We start from the raw sequence: 17,243 nt of genomic DNA on the forward strand, positions 1-17,243 counted from the left end.
ATGAAGAAATAAGAAAACACTCAGAAGAGGCACGGAGGCATCGCAGGAACTGTGCCCAGCCAGATCCACACACCCGGCCTACACAAATTAAAAATCCATACCCTCCCAAGCAGTATGGATTTTTTACACCCTCTGTGGACTTTATTTGGTAGACGATTGGGGGAGGGGTGCCCCTGAGGACATCAGGCCTGGGAGTGGTACAAGCAAAGGGCACTAGAGTCCTCAAGTCATTTTTCAAAACAGCCCGAGCCCATCCGCAGCAGAACCACCTACAGTGCGTGCGTGCTAAAGTTGCTCCAGTCATGCCCGACTCTTTGTGACCCCGTGGACTGTAGCCTACCAGGTTCCTCCGTATATGGGATTTTCCAGGCAAGAATACTGGAGAATCCCATAGACGAAGGAGCCTGGTAGGCTACAGTCCATGGGGTCACAAAGAGTCAGACACGACTGAGCCACTTCACTTCATAGGACAATCTAAAAAATATTTGTCGACTCACTGATTGACGAAGTCAATCTCTACTTGGAACTCACCATGAATCTGCTACACAAGGAAACCTCAGACCAGTCACAATTAGCTACTCTACAGACACAACTCTTGTTGGTCCACTGCACAGACTCAGGGTTTGAAACATGAATGCAAAATGTTTCCACAAAAATCTGTTTGCAGCATATATTGCTGAAGAGTGTCCTAGCAGGACACACAGCAGAGACTGAAAGAGCTTCTAGAATTCTGAGACTCTACCCCAAGCTCTAAATCGCACTTGATTAAGCAGACACAGAACCTGCACGGCAAGAGTCTTCAAATAGTTAAATTTTCAATCTTTATAAAAAAGAAAATCCATCAGATGTGATTGATAAGTGTACTTTTTAAAACTACAAGTAAAAAAGTGAAGATTGGCAACATTTTTTGCCATATAATTTGCTTTCTTTGCCTTTTTCCACAGCACTGCACATAAATCAAAGAAATGCTAAAGAGGCCCATATATCACCAACTGGCATTTCAAAACTATTTACCAAGTCTTTAACAGGCACAGGTCAGAGTAGGGAAAACCATGACCAAGGAGGCTGAAATTAAAGGGAGAAAGTTAACTCAACCACTGACAGAGAGTTAATTAAGTTTACAAGTAACTTTCCAATGAGCAAATTTTGGTATTTAATAAGAACAGCCTCCGTGAGGCAGGGTTACAAAATATGCAGGCAGGGTGAGAAGGAAGACAAGCCAACAGAACTTTCCAAACAAGAGGAATGTATATTTGAACAAGCTGCCTTTCTGTGATTAAGCACAGAGACGTGGGAACAGGCAGGGGAAATGATGTTTTAATAAGGTGTGAGACAGGCCTAGGGGCTGCATTCTGCATTACCCTTGCAAAAGAAGGGCGGGAGAGGTATCCAAAAGTTGTAGATCAAAGTACATAGGCTACTATGTGCCAGCTGCTGCTAAAGGTGGCACAGAGGTCAAGAAAAGTGGGTTTACATGGGCTTTAATTCCCAGACAGAAAACTCAAAGATCCCTCAAAGGCAGCATGCTAAAACTGGTGGCTTACATCCTCATTTGCAAGGACAGGAAGAGATGCAAAAGGCTTTACCTGTCTGCCTTCATCAGCTCTGCTCACCATAACAAAATGCCATAGACTGGGAGGCTTAATCAACAGACACTTATTTCCCATACTTTTGGAGGTTGAGGGGCTTCTCAGTGGCTCAGTGGTAAAGAATCTGCCTGCCAATGCAAGAGACATGGGTTCGATTCCTGGGTTGGGAAGAGCCCTTGGAGTAGGAAATGACAACACACTCCAGTATTAGAGGAGCCTGGTGGGCTACAGTTCCTGGGGTCGCAAAGAGTCAGACATGACTGAACACACACACACACACCCTGGTGGGCTACAGTTCCTGGGGTCGCAAAGAGTCAGACACGACTGAACACACACACACACACCCTGGTGGGCTACAGTTCCTGGGGTCGCAAAAAGTCGGACACGACTGAACACACACACACACACCCTGGTGGGCTACAGTTCCTGGGGTCGCAGGGAGTCAGACACGATTGCACGCGCATGCACACACACACAAGGGTGAGAAGTCCAAGATCCAGGCACCAGCAAACCTGGCCCGCCGTGAGGGCCTTCTTTCCAGCCTGCACTTGGCTACCACCTCGCCATGGGTTCATGTGACCTGTTCTCTGCATACTCACAGCACTCAGGTCCCTGTGCCTCTTTTAGTAAGGATATCTAATCTCATTACGGGGACCCAACTCTCATGACCTCATCTAACTAAATCATCTTAAAGGCCTTGCCTCCTAATACAATGAGGTTAACATTAGGGCTTCAACGTAAGACATCTAGCGGGGATACAAACGTTCAGTCCATAATGTGGTCCGTCTGTTCAAGACGGCACAGGCCTGGTGAGGGCCTGGCCTGGCGCTCCAGCAGTATTCCAAGAAGGGCCCTGTGCACTGGCTCCAGAGCCACGCTTCCTCCTGGGGACAGCGTCCCCCAGCCCCTCATTAGAGCACTGCTGGCCCTCCCCTGTCCCAGAACAAGGAGAGTGGCCCTAATTTTAATGGAGTCACAGTCTCTGAAAAGTTCAGCTTTTAACACGGTAGTCATCCCCCATGTACTCCAGCCCTCAACTGTACACTCTGGAAAAGCTAACTGCTGAGAGCCAAAATAATGAGAGAGCTCCGCTGAGAAAGAGGTTTTAAAACCAGCTTGTAGGTAAAAGAGGGGGAAAAGGTCAGTCTTTTCTTCTCAAGAACTCGGTGTTTTATCATCTCTCTTTGCTGCTACATAATGAAATGCTAGCATCAGACAGATCCTCTTAGAAAGCAGATGAGGGACACAGAGACATACTCCTCTATTTCAAGTCAGCCATGTGCAAGTGTCTGCGCAAATTTCTTAGAAGCATGCAATGGAAAAAGAGACCCCTCATGGAAAACAGAAGTCCACTACATCAAAATGTGCTTTTAAAATACTAAGTTAAGATGCTGGAAGCCCATGTGTAACAGAAGCAAAATGTTTCCTACAGGAGCCAGGTCTTCCTGTTGCACATGGTAAGCATGAACAGTCACGTTCCCTACACTCTAATCCCAAACCACAGAGACGACAGCAGAGTGTAAACCCACAAGGATAGAGAGAGACAACAACAGAGACGTCAACTAAATTTGAGAAAACACAAAGCATCGACCACAACTACCTCAGCCGAGAGCAGTGTGTTGCAACTTCCTCTGGCTGCCTGGCAGAGGGGAGAACGAGGGAAGCAGGGTTAGGGAGGTTAGGAGGGTAGAAGTCAAGAAAGAGCAAAGGGAACCGGACTGTGGGATTTGCAAAGACTAAGGAAGCGGAGGCACCCAGGATGGTAGAAGGCCGGATGTGGGGTAGGAATAAAAACAAGGTGGACTGGTTAAGTCTACTGTAAACATAGACCCCTATTCCCATCAGAATTCATGAGGCTGCCCCAGGGAGGCTCAGGGACAACTGAAAACAGGAGAACAGACCTGCCCTTTGAATAGCGAGACAGCCTCCCTCCCACTGTCTGCACAGAAGGAACAGCAATCGTAGTATACTACACGGCTCGGCTGTGAACACTTCACAGCCGTGAAACAGTGTCCAACCTGAATATTAAAGCAAACTGATGGGAAGAAGGTGGGATATGCGGGTTAAATCTTCATCATCCATACTTGAGTCAACAGATGACACCTAAGACAGCAGACCAGGCAAGCTGTCTAGAAAAACGCAGGCAGGGATCCAAAGAAGCAACTAAAAGAGTTTAAAGGCGCTCCCTCCAGGGACTGGCTTGTGGAACAGGCAGACAAAGGACAAATGCTTGAGCTATAAATCTTGTAGGCTTCCTTATTCACCTTCTTGTATTCCTTTGATGAAACTAAAAACTATAATAGGAAAAAAAAAAAAAAAAACAACCAGAGCCTCAGTTAAGCAGGTCCTGAAGACATGAAGCCCCTACACTCTACAAAACGTGCTCCATCACCTGGGCACTATTAGCTTACTATAGTAACAGTTAATTTTATTTCAAGTTTTATGGCAACAGTTAAAGGGTTTTATAATAGCAGATGCTGTCCCTCCCACACATCAATTAATTTGCAAGTTCACTCAGGTTGCAGAACTAATGAGGTGCAGAAAGCTTCTTTCCACTGGTGAACGCTGCTGTCAGAAGGTGGCTGTGGTGGGCGAGGCGATAACTGGGCTGTCAGCAGCAAGCCAGAGCCGACTGGACTCCCGAGGCTGCTCTGCCTTAGCCCACGGGCCCCAAGGACCGGCCTGGCCTCCAATCAAGAGAAGGAACATAAGGGCAGCCACCGTGGAAGAGGGAAAAGCAATGGAAAAATTCTAGAGACACTCTAGCAAGGGAGTGAGAGACCGTCTCCGCCTCATGAAACAGCATCATGGCTTTTCTGCTCCTTTTTATAGGTTCTCATTCCGGGTTTACCAAGAAAGTAAACTTTTTGAAAAGAAAGGATGTGGCACTCTGAGTTCAACTCTGGACTGTGATTTGGCAAAACCGCCTCTCAAGCCCACACGTTTTATTTTTCTTCTTCTTCTTCTTTCTGAAAGAGCTGAACCGAAGTAACCAACGTTGCTTCAGAACACGGGGTTGAAAATAGTTATACCGCTTCTGGCTCTGCCAAATAACTGTCTCTCTTCTCACTTTCACTTAAAACCCTTCTTTTTTTTAATGACCCAAATGATAAGATGAACAAGAAGACACTTCTTCGTTTTCACCTATGCAAACAGCATTTTGTACAGAACAAGTTATCCACTGCAGCTCTTAATACCGCAAGAAGCTAAGACAGCCTGTCAGGTAGAGCTAGTCGGCAGGATTGGCGAACACCCCCATCAAAGGTTCCTTTTCCTCGTTCCACTTGCTCCAGGACAGGCCTCTTTCCCACCCAGCCTCCCTCCCAGCATCACGTCTCTGCTCCCGAAGCCTTGTGATCAAGCCCCTCTCCTTATGGGCAGCTCCTGGGACTGCAGCCCACGCTGAGCCGTCTTTCTAGTCTGTGATAAACTATCTGAGTGTGAATAAGCATTTCAGAAGGCTTCCTGCTTTGAGAATTCACCTTTCCAACAAATTAAACAGGTGTCTACAGCAGCCTGACAGGTAGCAAACACACATTTTCTCCTTCACAATGAGTCCCGGGCAGAAGTAAACCATCACTCAAATATTTTTCATTCCCCACCAGCCAAAAGCAGTCTTACGCACAGTGTCTGGCCCTCTGAACATATCTACTAAGAATGCCTGTCAGAGCTCCTGGATTTTGAGGACAATAATTTTCTTTACATGCTTATGAAAGCTGAAGGTTCTCTGACATTTTCTGACCTGACATTGTCTGTAAAGGGCACAGGTTAACAACGTTTAAGAAAAGATCACATACAATATATAAATCATGAAGATTCCTGGGATATTGTTTGGTCCAGGACTTCAGATTCAATACCATTATTACCAAGAAAAGAAATTCCTTTTTTCTTTCATTTGTGCACCATACTGGGCTCCAAAGGCACCATTAAAATGCCAACAAAGGCATTTTTGGATCTACAATCATTTGACATTTTTTCCAAGAAAATTCAAATTTGAACAACTTTGGTAAATTTAGAGTCTTGTGAAGTACCACCCGCCTCCCCTTCCACTCCCCTAAAAAGGGCAAGAAAATTCATCATCAAAGGTTACCCCTCCATCGAATGTCATCAGAGTGTGGTATTTCAGCACACACATTTATGTATATAAATCTCCAACTGTTCTGAGATCTCCACCATTGCTGGCATAACCAGATGAATTAATAATGGAACGGCTGCCTCCCTAAACTCCTTTTAATTTTCTCTTCATTTCTGTTGGCGTAACTGAGACCCTCGGTGTTCCATGGAAGCCTCTGGATTCTGTGTGGCCCAAAAGCAGGAGGAAGACACCTTCTTCCCTTTCCCACACCAGCCCCCCACCCCATTCAAGAATCCAAGGACATTCATAACTTGGTGATTAAAAATACACTATTTTTATTTCAGAAGTTCAATCGTAACACATTCCCTTCTTTAAAAATTTTATAGCATCTACACTTTCAATTTGGGATTTCTCATTCATGCTAGGTGAGCCTCTTATGTTCTATATTAAATGCAAGGCATGTGTGATCAGTACTATTAATAATATAACAGTGCCAATCTAGCAGCAGCAACACAGCACCAGCACACAGCCCCGTCTGAACAGACGTGGAATCCTGAGTACCACTGCAAACTGATTAAATGCATGGGAATAAAGTTCACAGCTGACTGCTCTGCCCTCCCCAGCTGGAGAATCAGGAAGAATTTTTGCTTTCTTTCCCAAAGGCACAACATATCATTAGCTCTCATAAATATAAACAGATCTGAAACAGAAAACAAGAGATTACCTTTATTAGATTCAAGGAAGACAGGGAAGGTGAGCTTTAAAGTGTTCATGGACAAATGGAGATGATAAATTCATCAAAGTGTATCAGACTCCAGGATTTAAGGTCACCAAAGTCACCTATTATGATTATGACAGTGAAACAGAGCCCAGTTCTCACTTCGCCAAGAACCAGTTTCCTAACAAAGCCTGCCCTTCACTTCGCTACCATCCCAGTGCTCTGTCCGAGGATGCAGCCGGGGAAACGTTCTCTAGAGATGTCTGTAGAAGAAACCAAGGTATACCTCATTCCCAGGTCCAAAGATGGCTAAACATGAGCAGGTGGTGGAGAACAGAATCTCAAAACAATAGCCTGGGGCTCTGCTATCTTGCCATGAAGACACTGACCAGCACCCTCCTTGCTTCTTCAACAACCCCACGCACAAGTCCACTTAGGGATGGCTCCTCCCTTTGCCTGCAGTGGATTCAAGCAGAGCCCCTGGCTGGGTGCTGTCTGTGGCCGCCACCCTTCTCCCATCTGGCCACGAGCACAGGTCAGCGAGGAAGAGGCTCAAGGCAGGAGGATGTCATATACAGGGTTTGGTTTGGTTTTTCATTTCATTCTTTTTTTAAGTTTTTTACTGAAATATAGTTGATTTACAATGCCTTTATTATAAAACATCCGACTGCCGAGTAAAAAACAGGGACTGTTTGTGCTGAGCCTTCAGCTCTTAAAACTACCTGTGAAGGTGGCCTAGTTCATTCACAGCATGACAAATTCACCACAGCGCACAAGTACACGCACATACACGCACACTTATCTCAAACGCACATCACAGAAAAGACGAATCAAGACTCCTAGTCTGGACTTCCACGGTGGTGCAGTGGATAAGACTCCATCTGCCACTGCAGGGGTCTCGGGTTCGATCCCTGGGCCAGGAAGATCCCACATGCTACAGAGCAGCTAGGCCCGTGAGCCACACTCCTGAGCCCCGCACTCTAGGGCCTGCGAGCAGGAGCTACGAGCCTCTGAGCCACAAGCACTGAAGCCCGCACACCTAGAGCCGTGCTCTGCAACAAGAGAAGCCGCCCCAGTGAGAAACCTACGCGCCACGACGACGAGGAGCCCGGCTCGCTGCAACTAGAAAAAGCCGCACGGCAACCAAGACCCAGCAGAGCCAAAGCTAAGTAAAACAGATTTAAAAAATAAGTAAAAAGCTCACCTCATTAGGTGAGGGCTGGGGCCCACCCAGCAGACTCTCCCATAGAAAGACTCCTAGTCTATCACAGACTTAGAGAGTGAACTTATGTTGCTGGGGGATGACGTGGAGTCGGGATAGGTAGGGACTTTGGGGTGGACATGTACACACTGCTGTATTTAAAATGGATAACCAACAAGGACCTACTGTATAGTGCGGGGAACTCCTCTCAATGTTAGGAGGCAGCCTGGATGGATGGGGAGCTTGAGGGAGAATGGATACATGTCTTCACCTGAAACTATCACATTATTAATGAGCTAATTCAAAATAAAAAGTTTCAAAAAAAAAAGACAGAAAGTCTATATAACTTATGAAACAATAATACGTGTCCAATGTATGCCAGACACTTAATCCTCATGACTCAACAATGGAGGTGTTCTCACAAACCCCACTTCACCTTTAAGGAAAGAAGCTGAGGAAAGTGAAGTCACTTGCCTAAAGTCACATAGCTGATTTCAGGTCCAAATGAACCCCACCCTGCAAGTTCAACTATTAAGCTATACTGCCTTGATAAACAGAATTTCACTCATTCAGTACTGAATGATAACAATATGTACTGTGAATCCAGTACGCTTGACACTGCTTTAGTACAACACTGGGAATAAAGCAATGAGCGAAGCCAACTCCCATCCTCATGGACAGAACATTCCAGAGGGGGTGTGAGAAAAACAATGAACAAAAGGAGTAAAACACACAGGGTGATAAATGTGATCATGAGCGAGGAGAAAAATGACACGGAGGCAGATGGGGGCAGCTCGGAGGCTGCAACACTGAGCAGGGTGGTCTCCGAAGGCCCCTCTGAGACGGCGCCATCTGAGCCAGGACCTGAAGGGCACCCAGGCATCTTTGAGGTGGTCTGAGATCTGGGACAGAAAAGGAGACGCACTTGCAGTCTGCCTGGAAGAACTCCAGGGGGAGCCTTTCTCAGGACAGCTGCGCATCACCCCTCACAGCTTCCAGCCCGAGGGCACCCGTGGGCGCTGAGCAGGTCTCTGGCTTCACCGTCACCACCCGAGACTCTGAGCCTGGCTGGTCCTAAGCCTGGTCCTCCTCTGTCTCCAACTCCACTTGTCAAAACTCATTCCACACACAGAGTGCTCCTTCTGACACTGCTCATCCCTCACTCCGACCACACTTAGGCACACGTGGGTAAGGATGTGGTCATGCGCCTCTGTTTGTCCACTGGATTAACAAAGAGCGGAAGACTAGATAAAATCGAGTGTGGGGGGAAAACCAGGCACCTGATCTCTGTTGGTGGAGAGTGTAAACGGGTACAACCACCCTGAAGGGCAAGTGGACAGGGTCTATGGAAATGGTAAACGCAGTCCCCTAGAAACGTACTGGACCCTTGGGCACACACTTACATACCAGAGCACCTGCTGTGGCGAAGACTGGAAATAACCTACACTCCCTCTGCGGAGAGCTGGGTGTGGTACCTCCACAGGTGAAGTCACTCAGTCGTGTCCGACTCTGTGAAACCCCATGGACTGTAGCCTACTAGGCTCCTATGTCCATGGGATTTTCCAGGCAAGAGTACTGGAGTGGAGTGCCATTTCCTTCTCCAAGGGATCTTCCCAACCCAGGGATCGAACCTGGGTCTCCTACACTGCAGAGAGATGTTTTACCGTCTGAGCCACCAGAGAAGCCAGTACTTCCACAGAGGAGACTCTATATAAGCAGATGTTTAAGAAAAGATGAGCTACGAGCAGTGAGGATGAAATACTAGTCTTTCCGAAGAAGATGTCTGACATGGATAGTGGTCATAAATGAAGATCCCCTCATTCTTGGAGGAGTAAAGGGTCAGGATACAGGCTATGCATTCTTCAGTGCTTTAGCAAAAAATAAAGTAACGATAATATGCATGATGACAAAGACAGAGTAAACGTGGTGAATCCAGTTGAGTATACAGAGTTTAATGCACTATTATTCCTTATAACTTTTCTGAAAGCTGGAAATATTTTCAAAGCATAACATTTAAGGGAAGTGTCATGGCCATGGCCAGGCATCACTAGCAGAAAGCATTACAACACCCAGACAAGCGGGGGCCCCTTCAAAGAGACACGGCGTCTAGGCGGGTACCCGAAGCCAGCTGAGAAGGGAAGGGGGTGGAAGACCTCTGCGTGGCAGTAACTGGCCCAAAGCCTCAGTCAGCTAGTTGGCACGCCATCCCCTGACCCAGCCTGAGAAGCAACAGAGTAAGTTCCAACTTAGGTTCTGGGTCAGTGGCCGTGCAGCCCACCCTCCCGCCCACCCGTCTTCTCAGTCTGGCCCAACAAGAGCAGACACTCACTGATGGCTGTGAAGGACCTGCAGACTCCTCAGAAGAAAAAACGAAAGCATTGTATCTGTGTGCTGGATTATTTAAAGTAGGAAAAAGAGATGTTTTGGAAACACCTGAAAAAGCCAGAGAACAAAAATTTTATCTAGTTAACAATTAATACGTAAGAACACCTCATTTTTCCAAGCATCTAGATGCACTCAGAATACAGGTCATTTGGTTTATGTGTTAACTGTGTTTTAACTGTATTGGTAATTCGTATGTCAGGAGGGCCAACATTTCCTGGTTATTAAGAATGAACATGATGTTAACAGTTTGGATTCGAATCTTGGCTCTGCCCCTTATGACCTGAAGGATCTCAGGGCAAGTAATTTAACCTCTTTTTTAACCCCAGTTTCAAAAACATATAATACACATAATTTCATAGGGTTGTCTGTGAAAACGGAAACACACCATTTGCTGTATAAATAGTACTGACTCTACCTCCAAGTACAGTGCTGGGTGCTAGGGATGTGGCTTTGAGCCTCATGGAGCGTACACCCTGTGAGTATTATTGCTGTTCAGTCACCAAGTTGCGTCCAACCCCATGCTACAGCACATCAGGCTCCTCTGTCCTCCACTATTTCCTGGAGTTTGCTCAAAGTCATAGCCACTGAGTTGGTGATGTTATCTAACCATTTTATCCTCTGTTGCCCCCTTCTCCTTTTGCCTTCAGTCTTTCCCAGCATCAAGATCTTTTCCAATGAGCTGATCCTTCGCATCAAGTGGCCAAAGTACTGCAGCTTCAGCTTCAGCATCAGTCCTTCCAATGAATATTCAGGGTTGATTTTCTTTAGGATTGACTGGTTTGATCTCTTTGCAGTCTCAGGGACTCTCAAGAGTCTTCTCCAGCACCACAGTTTGAAAGCATCAATTCTTTGGCACTGAGTCTGTAAGTATAGCTAGATATTAAATAGATAACTCCCAAAACTAAAAACTCACAAGCTTCTGTGACAATGTCTCAATAAAAAGGCCCAGTGCTAAAAGCTTAGGTCAGAAGGACATTCCCGGCAGAAGGAACAGCATGTGAAAAAGCAGAGGTAAGGGGAGCCTGTGGAAGTGGAAAGAGAAAGCGTGTGTGAAACGTTTACTGGCAGGGCTGGGAGCAGGGGGCCCTCCAGAGAGGGCAGCGGTGCAACCGACGCTGCTGGAGAAGCAGCACAGCCTGCCCATGGCATGCACGGAGTGCTCCATACACCGTGGGCACGGGGCAGCCCGAGTCACAACGCACATAAGCAGACTTGAAATGAGTGTCCTCTTAATTTACAGGTTCACCATGTATGGGGCGGTCATATTCTGGTCACTTTCTGAAATGACTTTCTGATTGAGTGTCGCCTCTAGAATGAAAGCATGAGCAGTAACAGCTGCGTGAGGTTTTCCAGCCTGCGGCTCTGTTCTGTACCTGGGCAGCAGCTCCTTCAGTGCAAATCACCCCAGGGATTTATACACACACACACAAACGGGAGTAAGGTAGGCTTTGAGAACAGAGGTTCTAGCAGTTGAAAGACTAGTTGCTGGGATGCAAACAAACAGCAAGCCACTGAAATCCGTGGAGCAGTGGTAATTCATATCTAAATCTGAAGCCTGGATGGTAGCAAGAACAGATGGCTCTGCAATATGCAAACACATTCCCGGCAACAACGGGCTCGGGCGACGAGAGCAAACGGGAGCTGCCGGGCAGCGAGGGGAAGGACAGCGGTGCAGCCACGAGGCTCCGGGGACAGCACCAAACGCCAAGGGCAAAACAGGCCTCCCGCGGAGGTGGAAAGGCAGGTTTCCTGCGCACAAGCTTTGGCCGACACAGAGCGTGTTCCCTCGCCAGAAGAAGGGAACACGGCTCTCTGCAACCAGCAGTGACACGTCACCTGCCTCCCCAGCACCAGCTAAATCGCGCCTCAAGCTGGGTGGGGGGAGGACAGATGAGTGGCCAACAACTACGGTGCAAAGAATCCGCTGAAGTTCAGGCGGACAGATGTGACCTTTCACCTGGACGCATGCTGTGTATTTAAGGAAAAAAAAAAAAGGTCCGAAGAGAAGTGACTTCACCAAGGTGACATCTTCAATCATTTCATTCATTCATTCATTCATTTCTTCAACTAATATTTATGGGACACTTCCTAAAATGTGCCCTTGGGAAACAGTAATGAAATAAAGAACATTTCCAAGAAGAGAAAGACAGACAGTAAGTTCCTTTTTTTAAGTGAAATATCTGGTGTATGAGAAGATGAAACATATTATGGTTTTAACACGTGCAGGGTAGGGTGGCTGGAAGTGAGGGTGCTGCAAGGTCAAGTGTGGTGCACACTGACAAAGATGTGAAAATGAGGACACAGGAACGTGGGCTATTGAGAGGGGGAACAGTCAGCACAGGGACTCTGAGAGGAGATGGGGCACGCCTCAGTGTCCTGGAATCAGGAAGGAGGCTAACAGCTGGAGCAGAGACCGCAGAGGAGAGGAGACGCATGGAGCTGGGAGGGGTGGGGGCCACTGAGAGCAGCTGGGCCTTTACTCTGGGACAGGCGGGAGCCACTGCAGGGCTTGAGGCAGAGGCACGACGTGTCTGGACTTTCCCACTAAAGCACGCCCTGAGCGCTGGTTGAGACTAAGCAAGAGAAGCAGGGAGGGCCACCAAGCCCAGGGCAGGTCCAGAACGAGAACGTGGAGGTCAGTCGGCTTTAACAAGGGCTTCCGATCCAGTGGTGACATTCTCGTCCTTTTACTTTCAACACGGATTCTAAACTGCAAAGAATATCATAGATCAAAATACCTCCTTGTAGAATATAGAGTTCATGATTTTCGGATGGGAGGTGAACTTCTCAGGCTTCAAAAAAACAAAGAACACGAACAGAACTTTTAGGAGATCTGATGTGCAAATGCTTTATCAGCAAACCTGTCAGTTACTACATAAGTGCAGTGTGGCAGGTGCTTGGCTGAGAGGTGGGAGGACTCAGAGGCCGGCGGACAGCATGGCTCCGGGGCCAGACTCTGAAGGCAGACTCAGTCCCCCCAGAATGAGAACAATGTAATGACTGTATGTACGACTTAGGGCTGCTGTTGGGGTTCAATGTGGTACTTCACAAAAAACCTAGCCCACTGCCTGGCACGTGCCAGTGCTCAATAAACGGTGGCCACTGTCATTACCAGTTGCCACCGATAATGCAGTCCTCATATAGGCCCCAGGCCACCGCACTAAGGGAGGAGAACGAGGTGGGCTCTAGGGTTGGGGACACGGAGCTGAATCCCGCCTGGGCTGTTTGATATCAGAGGCCAGCCTGGGACTCAGCAGGGAGGCCTCCTTCAAGGGAGCAAACAAGGACACCACTGTCCAAGGAGGAGGAAGAGGAACCAGGAAGCGGGTATCTGCCAGAGCAGAGCCAGCCCCTGTGCGGGCCAGGGGACGCCGTGACCCACGACACTGGGTCCCACCGCAAGGCGCTTACCCAGCAGACACCCTTCACCTCTGGGACCACAGGCCCAGCCCTTATAAAAACTACCGCCTCTACGGCCTCTCTCCTGGCTCTGAAATGTCATGACTCTCTGTTTTGGTTTTGTTTGTTTCATAAGACCTTAGAAAGGGGGAAAGCATCAACAAAAAGGTAGAATAACTTGAGAAAGAGAAAACAGACAATAAGCATTACCCCCCAGCACCCTTTCTGGTGTGACAGATCTCACTCACGCTACCACACCCGTATCAACCATTACAGGTCACTTTTCAAAATGCTGTCAGATAGAAACTGATTACTCCTCGTGCTCAGCATCAGTCCTGACACGTGGGCCCATCGACACTGAACAAAACCAGGCTTCTCAAGCCGTCGGAGCCTCACTCTCGTCCCTGAGGTGGGGAAGTGAATTATTAAGAGATAAAAGCACGTGCCACCCCCTTTCTGCTTTATTTCCTTATGGAAGGACAGCTGAAACCACACAAGGGAAGAGCCTGCATGGCAGGTGACTTAAGAACAGCCGTTTATAAACACAGGCACAGAAAGGCTGGCGTGGAGGGGCGGGGCCGCGAGGGAGGGGGTGAGGGAGCCCGGCGGCTCCAGGTCCAGAGAGGGTGTCACCTGACTGGAGGCTGCTGCGCGGACGGTAGGAAAGCTATAAATAAGACTGCAGATCTATACACTGGGCAAAAGTGTGAGGCGGCAAACAAGTACTCAGGCAGCATGTTTATCTCGAGCCGTGTCCTGAAGGGGCAGACAGCAGGGCTTGACGACACCCAGGCCTGGCAGCCTGTTAGGATAAATCCGGATCGAGGACACGAAGGTCCAACGAGAAGTATGAAGAGTGACGAAGTGTTCCACTGACACAGCAGGTTTCACTTCTTCCCGCCAGCGCATCCCTGCACACACACTCCCCTCCACACTCACATGATGGCACACGTCAGGATTTTCTGGGAAGGCCAGGAGACATTTTTATTTCCCCTGTGTTTTGCCAATTTCAGAGATAACGGATGCCTTCTGTAATCTTCTTTCCTCTTGCAGAGAGACTGGCTGAGAGAAGGATCTGCGGCCTGAAGCCAGGCTGTACCCATGGTCAGGAGCCGGGACCCAGGGCCACAGGGATTCCCGCATGACCTGGGGCGTGCCGCTCACCACTCGTCTGTGGAGCAGCGCGAGGCAGGACCAGCATTACTCAACGGACCAAACCAGGGGCACCGAAGAAGGATAAAAGGGAGGAAGGAGAAAGAACAAAACAAAGCGGAAGAAGAGGGGCAGAGAAAGAAAACCATGAAGAAGAAAAGGTAGGTCAAGTGAGGGCCTCCAACATCAGCACCCCTCAGCCTGGGCTGTGGGCAGGGCACTAGAAGGCAGAAACGGGGGATGCGCTGACAGGAGAGGCGATGAGCAGAGAGCAGCACGGGAGACAGTCACGAGGAGCTGGGCGGGAACGAGTCAAGCTGGACACACAGATGTACTCAGAGCGGGCGTCCTGTCCTCGATCTCACATCCACCATCAGGTGGTGATCCAGAGGCGACTGCAACTGCGTGGACGCCCAGCTCTGGAAAGAACAAGGTGCAGAAAGCAGAGCGGGGCAGCACTGAGAGATCACTGAGCTTCTGAGAATCCAGCTGGCACAGGCGCACCCCTGTCCTGAGACCTGAGTGCGGGGCCCACGGACTCAGCCTCACCCCCTCCTCGCCCAGGGCTGTGGGCCCCGCCCCCTGAGGCGTGGGCCAGCCTGCAGCACTCCCGTGCGTGTTGACAAAGCTCCGGCTGGGAGCTGAACCCCTGCTACTGAAAAACGTGCAGTCACAGAATTTGTGGACCAGAAAAAAAAAAGATTATGTTTTTAAATTTTAAAATATTCAGTGTGGCTTAAAAACTTAGGACCGAAGTCCAAATGAGTACTCTGTGGTGAGAAGAAAAGTGGGGAGAATTCAGTCCGAAGCAATTACATGCAGCCGCGTTCGGGGGTCCGGTCTGTGGTGGCAGCTGCCACCAACTTTCTTCTTCTCAAGAATGCAAATGATTAAGATAGATTAAATACCTACTTTGCTTAAATACTCTTGATAATGAGTTTCTTTCCTTCTTTTAAGGGTGTTTGATGTTGGCAGTTGATGGATCTCGAGTTAAATTGTTTTAATTCAAAACAGCACCATCTGTCGTTAGGAGCTACCAGCTCAGGAGCGGGGGCCAGCGCAGCACTGCGGAGAGCCGTGGAGGTGACACCGCAAAGGCCACGCGGTGCGGGCAGACGGGCAGGCAGCCGTGGACCAGGCACCACAGGCGAGGAGGCAGAGACGCAACTCTTGTCTCAGCCAGGAGATCCAGGACTCGATTTCTTCCTTGAAAAACGGGGGCTGGCTTAAAGATGGCGATGACAGTGACACTGGCAATCCTGACTGGCAGCTAGATTCTCAGTGCACGCTGTGTGCCTGACGCAAGAGAGGAGCGTTTTACACAAACAACCTCACTTATACCCTCTCTGTACCTTGTTTAAACTCCTTATGTCCGAGAGTGTGTGTACTAATGTCCCCATTTTACAGCTGAGCAAGCTGGGCTCAGAGAGGTAAAGTCACTTGCCCAAAGTCACACAGCTAAGAGCGGGAAAGCCAAGACAGGTATGTGACCCCAGAGACTGTGCTTGTAGCCACGGTACCATGCTGCCCGGCAGCCACCGAAGAGCCCATGAAGAGCCCTACAATTCCATCCCTCCAGTACCCAGAGTCCAGTGGCCACAATCTGCCTTTGCTCTGAGTGGTCACAGAAGCAAAAGCCGAGATGAGCACTAAGCAACTCAGCATCTGGAACCTCAGCTCTAGGAGTGGACTGTGCTGCGCCCAGCAGGACGGCCAGACAGGCCTCGTTCCACAAGGCGCCACCTTCAGTCCACGCCTGTGACCCGAATGCTGATGTGAGTTGTAAAAACGAACAAAACCTGAACTAGATGCAGTGGAAAATCCCCAGCAGTTGGTTTTTTGAGAGGCTCACTAAGTATCTTCCAATATATGCTTATTTACTTGGAGTCACGGCATGGACTATATAAAAGAGGTGACCGTGTTCCCATTAATCACATGGACATTACCTTGAGCAACCCTAGCTATGGAAACAAATCAGGGGGACCATCAGGTTATTTTGTGAGGGTCAGGGTAAGTTTTCTAATGTATGAAGTAGGCAAAGGTAAAACTCTCAGTAATAAAAGCACTATCTGCAAACAACTTGAAGGTACTCTTCATAAATCTATACAGATAAAATTAGGACGATCAGGAGGACATCATGCTCCCAAGAAAGTGAGCGGACAGTACAATGTTTCAAAAGAGAAAGAAAAAAAAAACGATCTACTAGCAGCTCAGAATGTAGGTGCCAGTATCATAGTTATCTTTACTGCCAGACTCCATTTTCCCATCTACCATCTTATTTAAAAACAAAAAATTGAGGAAGGGAACTCAAACTCCAGCACACTGCATAATGGTGTGTGTTGGGGGAGCGCGAGGGGGAGGGGCTCACAAGCACCCGGGCAAGAACTGACTTGGTCTCTTAAACTAGGAGTAGGTGAACAAATCTTCACTTTCCTATTATTTATGCATTTTGCATATGAATAGATTCATATTTTGCATATAAAATCTGGCATAATTTTTAAAAGAAAAAAAAAACAAAAAACGCTTCTGACTGCCTTAAAGTGAAAGTTAAAGTCGCTCAGTCGTGTCTAACTGTTTGCAACCGCAGGGACTATACAGTCCATGGAATTCTCCAGGCCAGAATACTGGAGTGGGTAGCTTATCCCTTCTCCAGTGGATCTTCCCAACCCAGGAACTGAACCGGGGTCTCCTGCATTGCAGGTGGATTCTTTACCAACTGAGCTA

General features: G+C 48.2%; 1 protein-coding gene and 1 long non-coding RNA gene across 3 annotated transcripts in view; one reads left to right on the forward strand and one right to left on the reverse strand.

Moving 5' to 3' along the window:
- MED27 (mediator complex subunit 27) overlaps positions 1–17,243 on the reverse strand; it is a 240,480-nt gene that overhangs the window by 185,660 nt on the left and 37,577 nt on the right. The window lies entirely within an intron of this gene.
- LOC113901771 lies at positions 13,121–16,598 on the forward strand. The gene is made up of 2 exons (XR_003513527.1): positions 13,121–14,680; positions 15,477–16,598. It is a non-coding gene; the product is annotated as an uncharacterized LOC113901771 (long non-coding RNA).

Source organism: Bos indicus x Bos taurus, chromosome 11 (assembly GCF_003369695.1).
Source record: "Bos indicus x Bos taurus breed Angus x Brahman F1 hybrid chromosome 11, Bos_hybrid_MaternalHap_v2.0, whole genome shotgun sequence".
In the NCBI taxonomy this organism is placed as follows: Eukaryota; Metazoa; Chordata; class Mammalia; order Artiodactyla; family Bovidae; genus Bos; species Bos indicus x Bos taurus.